This window comes from Arachis stenosperma, chromosome 2, assembly GCF_014773155.1.
Source record: "Arachis stenosperma cultivar V10309 chromosome 2, arast.V10309.gnm1.PFL2, whole genome shotgun sequence".
NCBI classification, from domain to species: Eukaryota; Viridiplantae; Streptophyta; class Magnoliopsida; order Fabales; family Fabaceae; genus Arachis; species Arachis stenosperma.
In genome coordinates this window covers 91,026,349-91,037,270 of record NC_080378.1, presented here as the reverse complement: position 1 = coordinate 91,037,270, position 10,922 = coordinate 91,026,349, and positions in this window count along the sequence as shown.

Below are 10,922 nucleotides of genomic sequence, written 5' to 3'. Positions count from 1 at the left end.
CAAACAAGAAGACTTGTCAAGAACAACTTGAAGATCATGAAGAACACTATGAATGCATGAGATTTTCGAAAAAATGCAAGAAAATTTTTAAAGCATGCAATTGATACCAAACTTAAAAATTGACTCAAGACTCAAACAAGAAACACAAAATATTTTTTATTTTTATGATTTTCTAATTTTTTTGGATTTTTATTATTTTTTTCGAAAATAAAGTTTAGAAAAACGAAAAATAAAAGTAAAATTTTGAAAAAGATTTTTGAAAAGAAAATTACCTAATCTGAGCAACAAGATGAACCGTCAGTTGTCCATACTCGAACAATCCCCGGCAACGGCACCAAACACTTGGTGGACGAAATTGCGATTCCTTTGTTATTGTATTTTGTAAAATTCATTGCTTTTTCAACTATGTGTGGACACAAATCCGTTCAACTTAACCAGCAAGTGTACTGGGTCATCCAAGTAATACCTTACGTGAGTAAGGGTCGATCCCACAGAGATTGTTGGTATGAAGCAAGCTATGGTCACCTTGTAAATCTCAGTTAGGCAGATTAAATTGATTTATGATGAGTTCGAAAACTAATAATAAAAAGAAAATAAAAGGGATAGAAATACTTATGTAAATCAATAGTGGAAATTTCAGATAGGCGTATGGAGATGCTGTGCTCCTCTTGAATCTCTACTTTCTTATTACATTCATCCAATCCTTCCTACTCCTTTTCATGGCAAGCTTTATGTAGGGCATCACCGTTGTCAATGGCTACATCCCATCCTCTCAGTGAAAACGTTCCTATACTCTGTCACAGCACGGCTAATCATCTGTCGGTTCTCAATCAGGTTGGAATAGAATCCCTTGATTCTTTTGCGTTTGTCATCACGCCCAGCCTTCAGGAGTTTGAAGCTCGTCACAGTCATTCAATCCCAGAATCCTACTCGGAATACCATAGACAAGGTTTAGACTTTCCGGATCTTCATGAATGCCGCCATCTATCTAACTTATACCACGAAGATTCTGTTGGGGAATCTAAGAGATATGCGCCCGGCCTAAAGTAGAACGGAAGTGGTTGTCAATCACGCGCGTTCATAGGTGAGAATGATGATGAGTGTCACGGATCATCACATTCATCAAAGTGTTGTGCAACGTATATCTTGGAATAAGAATAAAAGAGAATTGAATAAAAAGTAATAATAATTGTATTGAAACTTGAGGTACAGCAGAGCTCCACACCCTTAATCTATGGTGTGCAGAAACTCCACCGTTGAAAATACATAAGTGAAAGGTTCAGGCATGGCCGAATGGCCAGCCCCCAAAACATGCTCAATGGCCTCCTAAGATGAAGAATAAAACAAAGCTGAGACCAAAGATGAAACGTGGTCAAAAGACGACTAATACAATAGTAGAAAGTCTTATTTATACTAAACTAGCTACTAGGGTTTACATGAGTAAGTAATTGATGCATAAATCCACTTCCGGGACCCACTTGGTGTATGCTTGGGCTGAGCTTGATCTATCCACGAGCTGAGGCTTCTCTTGGAGTTGAACTCCAAGTTATAACGTGTTTTGGGCGTTCAACTCCGGATCATGACGTTTTTCTGGCGTTTAACTCCAGACAGCAGCATGTACTTGGCGTTCAACGCCAAGTTACATCGTCAATTTCCGAATAAAGTATGAACTATTATATATTTCTGGAAAGCTCTGGATGTCTACTTTCCAACGCCGTTGAGAGCGTGCCATTTGGAGTTCTGTAGCTCCAGAAAATCTATTTCGAGTGCAGGGAGGTCAGATTCCAACAACATCAGCAGTCCTTTTGTCAGCCTTTTTCAGAGTTTTGCTCAAGTCCCTTAATTTCAGCCAGAAATTACCTGAAATCACAGAAAAACACACAAACTCATAGTAAAGTCCAGAAATGTGAATTTAACATAAAAACTAATGAAAACATCCCTAAAAGTAGCTTGAACTTACTAAAAACTACCTAAAAACAATGCCAAAAAGCGTATAAATTATCCGCTCATCAGCCATCTTCACACTATTTTGGGTAATAAAATACAAATGCTTTAAAAGAGACACGCCGTCCATGGAAATCCCACCATAGGGGGAAATTAGCTGGTCAACAAACTCAATGGCATCAAAGTCTGGAGCATCCAAGTTAAAGGGCTCGGATGTTTTTTGCTTTTTCAAAGGTGGGGCACTAGAAGCAGCAGCAGAAGTTTGAGGAGGATCGACCTGATGAAACTGGGGAGTAGGAATTACTTTCCTCGGCCCAAGGGAAATCGGCACAGGGGGCTTCAGGGGGACCTGTGAAGATCCCTCGCCGGCCACCTTGGCCGAGATGTTCAGAGCAGCAGTTGCCTTCTTTGCCCTTTTGAAGGCCTTCATAGAGTCGTTATTCTTTGACATCTCTACAAAACACAAAAATAGTCACGACAAAGAGTTACAAAAGAGGAAGAAAAAGGAAATAAGTACAGAAACAAGTCAGACAAATAGACAAACAAATACCCAAAGCAGTCCGAACCAAGGACGGATTAGTCAAAAATCTTTTTGTATCAAGATGAGGTGGTTTCCCCCAGAGATCATCAAGAACAACTACAAAAGCACGTTCGACATCATCAAGCATCTCCCAAGTATAGCGAGACACTCTTACATCCTTCTGCCACTCTAAAGGGAAGGAGGGCTCGTCATTTTCATCAAGAAAAAAGGGGCGGGCCCCCTCAACAGCTCGAACTCTAAAGAAGTAGTTCTTGAAGTCCTTAAAGGACTCATCATACATCGCAAACACTTTATGGCCCTGGGCAGACCGGAAAGAAACCCAAGAAGCTTTCTTTTTCGAAGAACCGCCAGGCTTGGCAGAAATAAACAAGTAAAGAAACAGAGTCTGGGAAGGTGTTACATCTAGTTCACGACAGAGAAGTTGAAAAATTTTAATAAAACCCCAGGAATTGGGGTGAAGCTGGGATGGAGCAATATTACACGACCACAACAGGTCAGTTTCAAAAGCAGTAAAAGGAAAAGTAACATTCAACTGGCTAAAAAAGTATTCATAGGCATAGAAGAAGGGACGCTCCCTCTCAATGGAAGTCGGAAAGCAAACCCTCTCATCAGAATCAGGAGCAACAAGCTCGTAATCCCCCTCGCGAGCATTGTTACCACAAATCCTATGATGCTTCCTCAGCTCTGTGCAAAATTCAGCGTCCACAACGGAAACACACAACAAAACCAGGGAGTCCAGCCAGTCGTACATCCCCTCGGGAACTCTGGAAGACATCTCTACAATGTTATTGCGAGAAGACATGAGGCCAACTAAATCCTACAAGTAAGAAAAGAAAATGAGGTTACTACAAACATCTCGGACAAAGGGGAAAACAACTCGGTCAATACTTCTGAGGCAATGAAAAGCAAGAAAAGGAAAACCCCAAGACTCAAACCAAAAGTCTCGGGGCATCCTTTGGAGGCAGCAACAATGCAAGGTTTCCAGATCACATCCCAAGCATTTCTCAAAAAAGGATTCAAAACAACAAGCGCTTTTCATCAAAGAAAACAGCAAATCATTACAGAGCCTACCAAACAAAACATTCCCAAAGCAACAAAGCATGGGACCATTAAAGACGCAACCTTTTTTGAAAAAGATCAGACAGGAAGCAATCTCCAAAAGTAAGAAACAGATACAGATCTTATACCAGTATCAAAAAGCAACAGTAAAACCCCAGAAAGCCTCAACAGAAATTCCAATAAAAACCACAAGAAGGAAGATAAGAAAAGCATATCACAGCAACGAGTAAAAGATCGCAAAAGATCCAAACTTTCAAAACCAGAACTTCACCAAAATTAAAGACGAAGCCACGAAGAAGATGAGAAAAGCTATTACCAACCTGGAAAGAACAAGCGAGCTTCAACAAAAACCAAAGGAGGAAGACGAAATCTGGGAATGCGAAACAAGGGCAATGTCGCCGGAAGAAATACAAAGACCTCAAGCTCCAACACCAAATGACGCCGCACCGCAAGGAAAGCAGAAATGCAAACGAAAAAACAGAGAGTGGAGAGAACTGAGAAAAGAAGTTACGAAAGAGCAAAAGAAGAGAAACCGTTTTCGGGGTTTCAAAATCCAAAGTAGAAGAGCCTAAGGGAAACGGGGCAATTAATGCTCAAAATTAAAAGCATTAAACCCTCGCACGTTCCCAAAAAAGTGCCAGTATAAAAGCGCGCGTCTTTTAGAGGAAACGTTCTGCATTCAAAGCTGATACAAAGGAATCAACAAAATACTTGAGTTCGGCTTCACCAAAGAAGGACCGAAGTAAAGGACTCGGCCTCAAAAAAGAAGACTAAGCTCAAGCAGGGGCACTGTTCATACCCTGGGTCGAGCTGTCCGACCCGGGATGTTCTACAAGACAAAGCGACCGACCTCTTCAGGTCAGGACAACCCAACCTCTTCTCAAAGAGCTCGGCCAAGTCACAGAAAAGCCCAAACAAAGGGTCCAAATAGGGGAACGCACCCCAAATCCAATGGCAGCCCAAGCCCATAGAAATAAAGGCGGTTCCCTTAAAGATGACCTCACTTAAAGATAAGATAAAGATAAGATAAGATAACTAACTTATCTTATCCGCAGGAGGCCACATCTCACCATTATAAATACACTGGAGCACCCAGGTATAACTCATACTCTGATTCTACTCAATACCTGTTTAATACCCTTGCTAACGTAAACATCGGAGTCTCTTGCAGGTACCCCCCACCCTCCGGGGACGAAGGATCAGCACCACCACCAAGTCCAACAAGTCAGACACACCAGCTCCGGCCGATACCCACCTGCCGGACACGTCGGTTCCGACCAACACAGACGATCTCATCCAAGATCGACCTACAGTTTCAGGTAACCCTCGGAACAAAAACTAAAATAAAAAGAAATTTGAAATTATTTTATGAGGATTTTCGAAAAAGTGAGGAGAGAGAAAGTGGTTAGGATATTTTTGAAAAAGATATAATTTGAAAAATTTTGACAAAGTCAACCCAAGTAATTCAAAAATTATGAGAAATTAAGGGAAAAGATATTTTTTATTTTTGAATTTTATGATGAAAGAAAAAAACACATAAAAGATACAAGATTTAAAATTTTTAGATCTAATGCTCCTTGTTTTCGAAAATTTTGGAGGGAAAAACACCAAGAAACACCAAACTTAAAAATTTTAAGATCAAGACACAAGGAAGACTCAAGAACACTTTAAAGACTCACAAGAACAACAAGAACAAAAGAAAGAACACCAAACTTAAAATTTTTAGAAAACCCAATTAAAATTTTAGAAAATTAAAGAAAAATTAACAAGAAAACACCAAACTTAAAGTTTGGTACAAGATTTAATCAAAGAAAAATTATTTTTAAAAAAAGTTTTAAAAGGAAGATACCCAATTGCCAAGAACATAAGCCAACGCTCTAGCCAACTGAGTTATAAATTTAACATATTTTAACAAGGTATTTAATAAATAAAAATTTTTTGAAAACTAAAAATTTAAAAATACACAAGAAAAACAAGAAAAGACACAAAACAAGACAAACCAAAGATCAAGCAGGAAAAATTGACAAGAACAATTTGAATATCAAGGAAGAACAAAGAACATGCAATTCGAAAATTGAAAGACAAAGAAAAGCATGCAATTGACACCAAACTTAAAACATGACACTAAACTGACAGAAAAACTAGAAATTAAAAAATAATATTTTTGAAATAAAATTTTTGAAAGGAAAATAAAAGACTCTGACCCAAAAGGCAAAATTTTCCTAATCTAAGCAACAAGATTCACCGTCAGTTGTTCAAACTCAAACAATTCCCGGCAATGGCGCCAAAAACTTGGTACACAAAAATTACACTCACACTATGTAATTCTGCACAACTAACCAGCAAGTGCACTGGATCGTCCAAGTAATACCTTACGTGAGTAAGGATCGAAACCCACGGGGATTGTTGGCTTGAAGCAAGCTATGGTTATCTTATTATTCTTAGTCAGGATACCAATAAGGTTCTTTAGTTTCAATTGTAAAAAGTGAAAGGGCATAAAATAAGTAATTGTTACGCAATAATGGAGAATATGTTGGAGTTTTAGAGATGCTTTGTCTTTTGAATCCCTGCAACATAATGCTTTCTTACTTTCAAACATGCAAGGCTCCTTCCATGGAAAGCTGTATGTAGGGCATCACCGTTGTCATTGGCTACTTCCCATCCTCTCAGTGAAAATGGTCCAAATGCTCTGTCACAGCACGGCTAATCATCTGTCGATTCTCGATCATGTCGGAATAGGATCCATTGATCCTTTTGTGTCTATCACTACGCCCAACACTCGCGAGTTTAAAGCTCGTCACAGTCATTCAATCCCTGAATCCTACTCGGAATACCACAGACAAGGTTTAGACTTTTTGGATTCTCAAGGGTGCTGCCAATGGATTCTAGCTTATACCACGAAGACTCTGATTAAAGAATCCAAGAGATATTCATTCAATCGAAGGTAGAACGGAGGTGGTTGTCAGGCACGCGTTCATAGGTTGAAAATGGTGATGAGTGTCACGGATCATCACCTTCTTCATATTGAAGTGCGAATGAACATCTTAGATAGGAACAAGCGTGTTTGAATAGAAAACAGAAATAATTGCATTAATTCATCGAGACGCTGCAGAGCTCCTCACCCCCAACAATGGGGTTTAGAGACTCATGCCGTCAAAAAGTACAAAGTTCAGATCTAAAATGTCATGAGATACAAAATAAGTCTCTAAAAGTTGTTTAAATACTAAACTAGAAACCTAGGTTTATAGAAAATGAGTAAACTAAGATAGATAGTGCAGAAATCCACTTCTGGGGCCCACTTGGTGTGTGCTGGGGCTGAGACTTAAGCTTCTCACGTGCCTGGGCTGTTTTTGGAGTTAAACGTCAGGTTGTAACCTGTTTCTGGCGTTTAACTCCAACTTGCAACCTGTTTCTGGCGTTCAACGCCACAATGCAACATGGAACTGGCGTTAAATGCCAGTTTACGTCGTTTAACTTCGAGAAAAGTATGGACTATTATATATTGCTGGAAAGTCCTGGATGTCTACTTTCCAACCCAATTAAGATCGCGCCAATTGGACTCTTGTAGCTCCAAAAAATCTATTCCGAGTCCAGGGAGGTCAGAATCTAACAGCATCAGCAGTCCTTTTTCAGCCTGAATCAAATTTTTTCTCAGCTCCCTCAATTTCAGCCAGAAAATACCTGAAATCATAGAAAAATACACAAACTCATAGTAAAATCCAGAAATATGAATTTTACCTAAAAACTAATAAAAATATACTAAAAACTAACTAAAACATACTAAAAACTATATGAAATTACCCCCAAAAAGCGTATAAAATATCCGCTCATCATTGAACATCCCCAAGCCAATGGACAAGCTGAAGCTGCCAACAAAGTCATACTGGCTAGGCTGAAGCGGAGGTTACAAGATGCAAAGGGAGTCTGGGCCGAGGAGCTCCCACAGGTTTTATGGGCATATCGAACAACGCCACATTCCACCACAAAGGAATCACCCTTCTGATTAGCATATGGAATAGAGGCAATGATCCCAGTAGAGATTGAAGAAAGGTCACCTAGAGTGATCCACTATAGCGAAGAAGCCAACTCCCAACTTCAAAGGGAAGAGCTCGACCTACTTTCGGAAGTCCGAAAAAGAGCTCGGATAAGGGAAGAGGCATTAAAACGACGAATGGCTTCCAGATACAATCAAAAGGTAATACAGTGAGCCTTCGCTGAGGACGACCTCATTCTAATCTAAAACGACATTGGAACAACTCGACCTGGAGAAGGAAAGCTAACGGAAAACTGGAAAGGACCTTACTGAGTCATAGAAGTGCTGGGAAAAGGCTACTACAGGCTTTTCGAACTCGATGGGAGAGAGCTTCTTAGGTCATGTGGTGGACGAAATTGTGATCCATATTCTTTAAGTTGTACTCCTTGTAAAATTATGGAATTTGAAATTGGCACGAGTGAACACAACTCCGTTCAACTAACCAGCAAGTGTACTGGGTCGTCCAAGTAATAAACCTTACGCGAGTAAGGGTCGATCCCACAGAGATTGTTGGTATGAAGCAAGCTATGGTCACCTTGTAAATCTCAGTTAGGCAGATTAAAATTGTTTATGGTTTCGAAAATAGAAATAAGAAAATAAATGAAATAATAAAAAGGGATAGAAAACTTATGCAGATTCATTAGTGGGAATTTCAGATAAGCGAATGGAGATACTGTATGCTCAAGGACGCCTGCTATTCTCCTGCTTCAACTCAATCCTTCTTACTCCTTTCCATGGCAAGCTGTGTATAGGGGTTCACCGTTCGACGATGGCTACTTTCAATCCTCTCGGGAAAATGGTCCTCTGCGGCTGTCACTCGCATGGCTAATCGTCTGGAGGCATCACCTGGCCGAAGGCTACATCCCATCCTCGCAGTGAAAACTACGCTCACGTGCTCTGTCACAGCACGGCTAATCACTGGTTGGTTCCTGTGCCTACTGGAATAGAATCCCTTGATTCTTTTGCGTTTGTCACTAACGCCCAGCACTTGCGAGTCTGAAGCACGTCACAGTCATTCATTACCGGAATCCTACTCGGAATACCACAGACAAGGTTAGACTTTCCAGATTCCCAGGATCCTACTCGGAATACCACAGACAAGGTGAGACTTTCCGGATCCTCATAAATGCCGCCATCTATCTAACTTATACCACGAAGATTCTGTTGGGGAATCTAAGAGATACACATTCAAGCTCTGTTGCATGTAGAACGGAAGTGGTTGTCAATCACGCGCGTTCATAAGTGAGAATGATAATGAGGGTCATATAATCATCACATTCATCATGTTCTTGGGTACGAACGAATATCTTGGAATAAGAATAAGAGAGATTTGAATAAAAGAAAATAGAATTGCATTAATACTTGAGGTACAGCAGAACTCCACACCCTTAATCTATGGTGTGCAGAAACTCCACCGTTGAAAATACATAAGTGAAAGGTTCAGGCATGGCCGAATGGCCAGTGATCAATAGCCTCTTAGGATGAAGAATAAAACAAAACTGAGACCAAAGATGTCAAATACATTAGTTAAATGTTCTATTTATAATAAACTAGCTCCTAGGGTTTACATGAGTAAGTAATTGATGCATAAATCCACTTCCGGGGCCCACTTGGTGTATGTTTGGGCTGAGCTTGATCAATCCACGAGCTGAGGCTTCTCTTGGAGTTGAACTCCAAGTTATGACGTGTTTTGGGCGTTCAACTCCGGATCATGACGTTTTTCTGGCGTTTAACTCCAGACAGCAGCATGAACTTGGCGTTCAACGCCAAGTTACGTCGTCAATTTCCGAATAAGGTATGGACTATTATATATTGCTGGAAAGTCCTAGATGTCTACTTTCCAACGCCGTTGAGAGCGCGCCAATTGGAGTTCTGTAGCTCCAGAAAATCTATTTCGAGTACAGGGAGGTCAGAATCCAACAGCATCAGCAGTCCTTTTGTCAGCCTTTTTCAGAGTTTTGCTCAAATCCCTCAATTTCAATCAGAATTTACCTGAAATCACAGAAAAACACACAAACTCATAGTAAAGTCCAGAAATGTGAATTTAACATAAAAACTAATGAAAACATCCCTAAAAGTAGCTTGAACTTACTAAAAACTACCTAAAAACAATGCCAAAAAGCGTATAAATTATCCGCTCATCACAACACCAAACTTAAATTGTTGCTTGTCCCCAAGCAACTGAAAATCAATTAGGATAAAAAGAAGAGAATATACTATAAATTTCAAAATATCAATGAATTAATTCTAATTAGATGAGCGGGACTTGTAGCTTTTTGCTTCTGAACAGTTTTGGCATCTCACTTTTTCCTTTGAAGTTCTGAGTGATTGGCTTCTTTAGGAACTTAGAATTTCGGATAGTGTTATTGAATTTCCTAGTTAAGCATGTTGATTCTTGAACACAGCTGCTTATGAGTCTTGGCTGTGGCCCTAAGCACTTTGTTTTCCAGTATTACCACCGGATACATAAATGCCACAGACACATAACTGGGTGAACCTTTTCAGATTGTGACTCAGCTTTGCTAGAGTCCCCAGTTAGTGGTGTCCAGAGCTCTTAAGCACACTCTTTTGCCTTGGATCACGACTTTAACCACTCAGTCTCAAGCTTTTTACTTGGACCTTCATGACACAAGCACATGGTTAGGGACAGCTTGATTTAGCCGCTTAAGCTTGGATTTTAATTTCCTTGGGCCCTCCTATCCATTGATGCTCAAAGCCTTGGATCCTTTTCACCCTTGCCTTTTGGTTTTAAGGGCTCGTGGCTTTTTCTATTGCTCCTTTTTTTTTCACTGCTTTTTCTTGTTTCAAGAATCAATTTCATGATTTTTCAGATCATCAATAACATTTCACTTTGTTCATCATTCTTTCAAGAGCCAACAATTTTAACATTCATAAACAACAAGATCAAAAGACATATGCAATGTTCAAGCATTCATTCGGAAAACAAAAAGTATTGTCACCACATCAATATAATTAAACTAAATTCAAGAGCTATTTTCGAAATTTATGTACTTCTTGTTCTTTTGAATTAAAACATTTTTCTTTTAAGAGAAGTGAAGGATTAATGGAATTTATTCATAGCTTTAAGGCATGGTTACATACTAATGATCATGAAATAAAGACACAAAACATAGATAAACACAATATTAAAAACCGAAAAACAGAAAGAAATAAAGAACAAGGAATGAATCCACCTCTAGTGGCGTCTTCTTCTTGAAGGACCAATGATGTTCTTTAGCTCTTCTATGTCCCTTCCTTGCCTTTGTTGCTCCTCCCTCATTGCTCTTTGATCTTCTCTTATTTCTTGGAGAATGATGGAGTGCTCATGGTGTTCCACCCTTAATT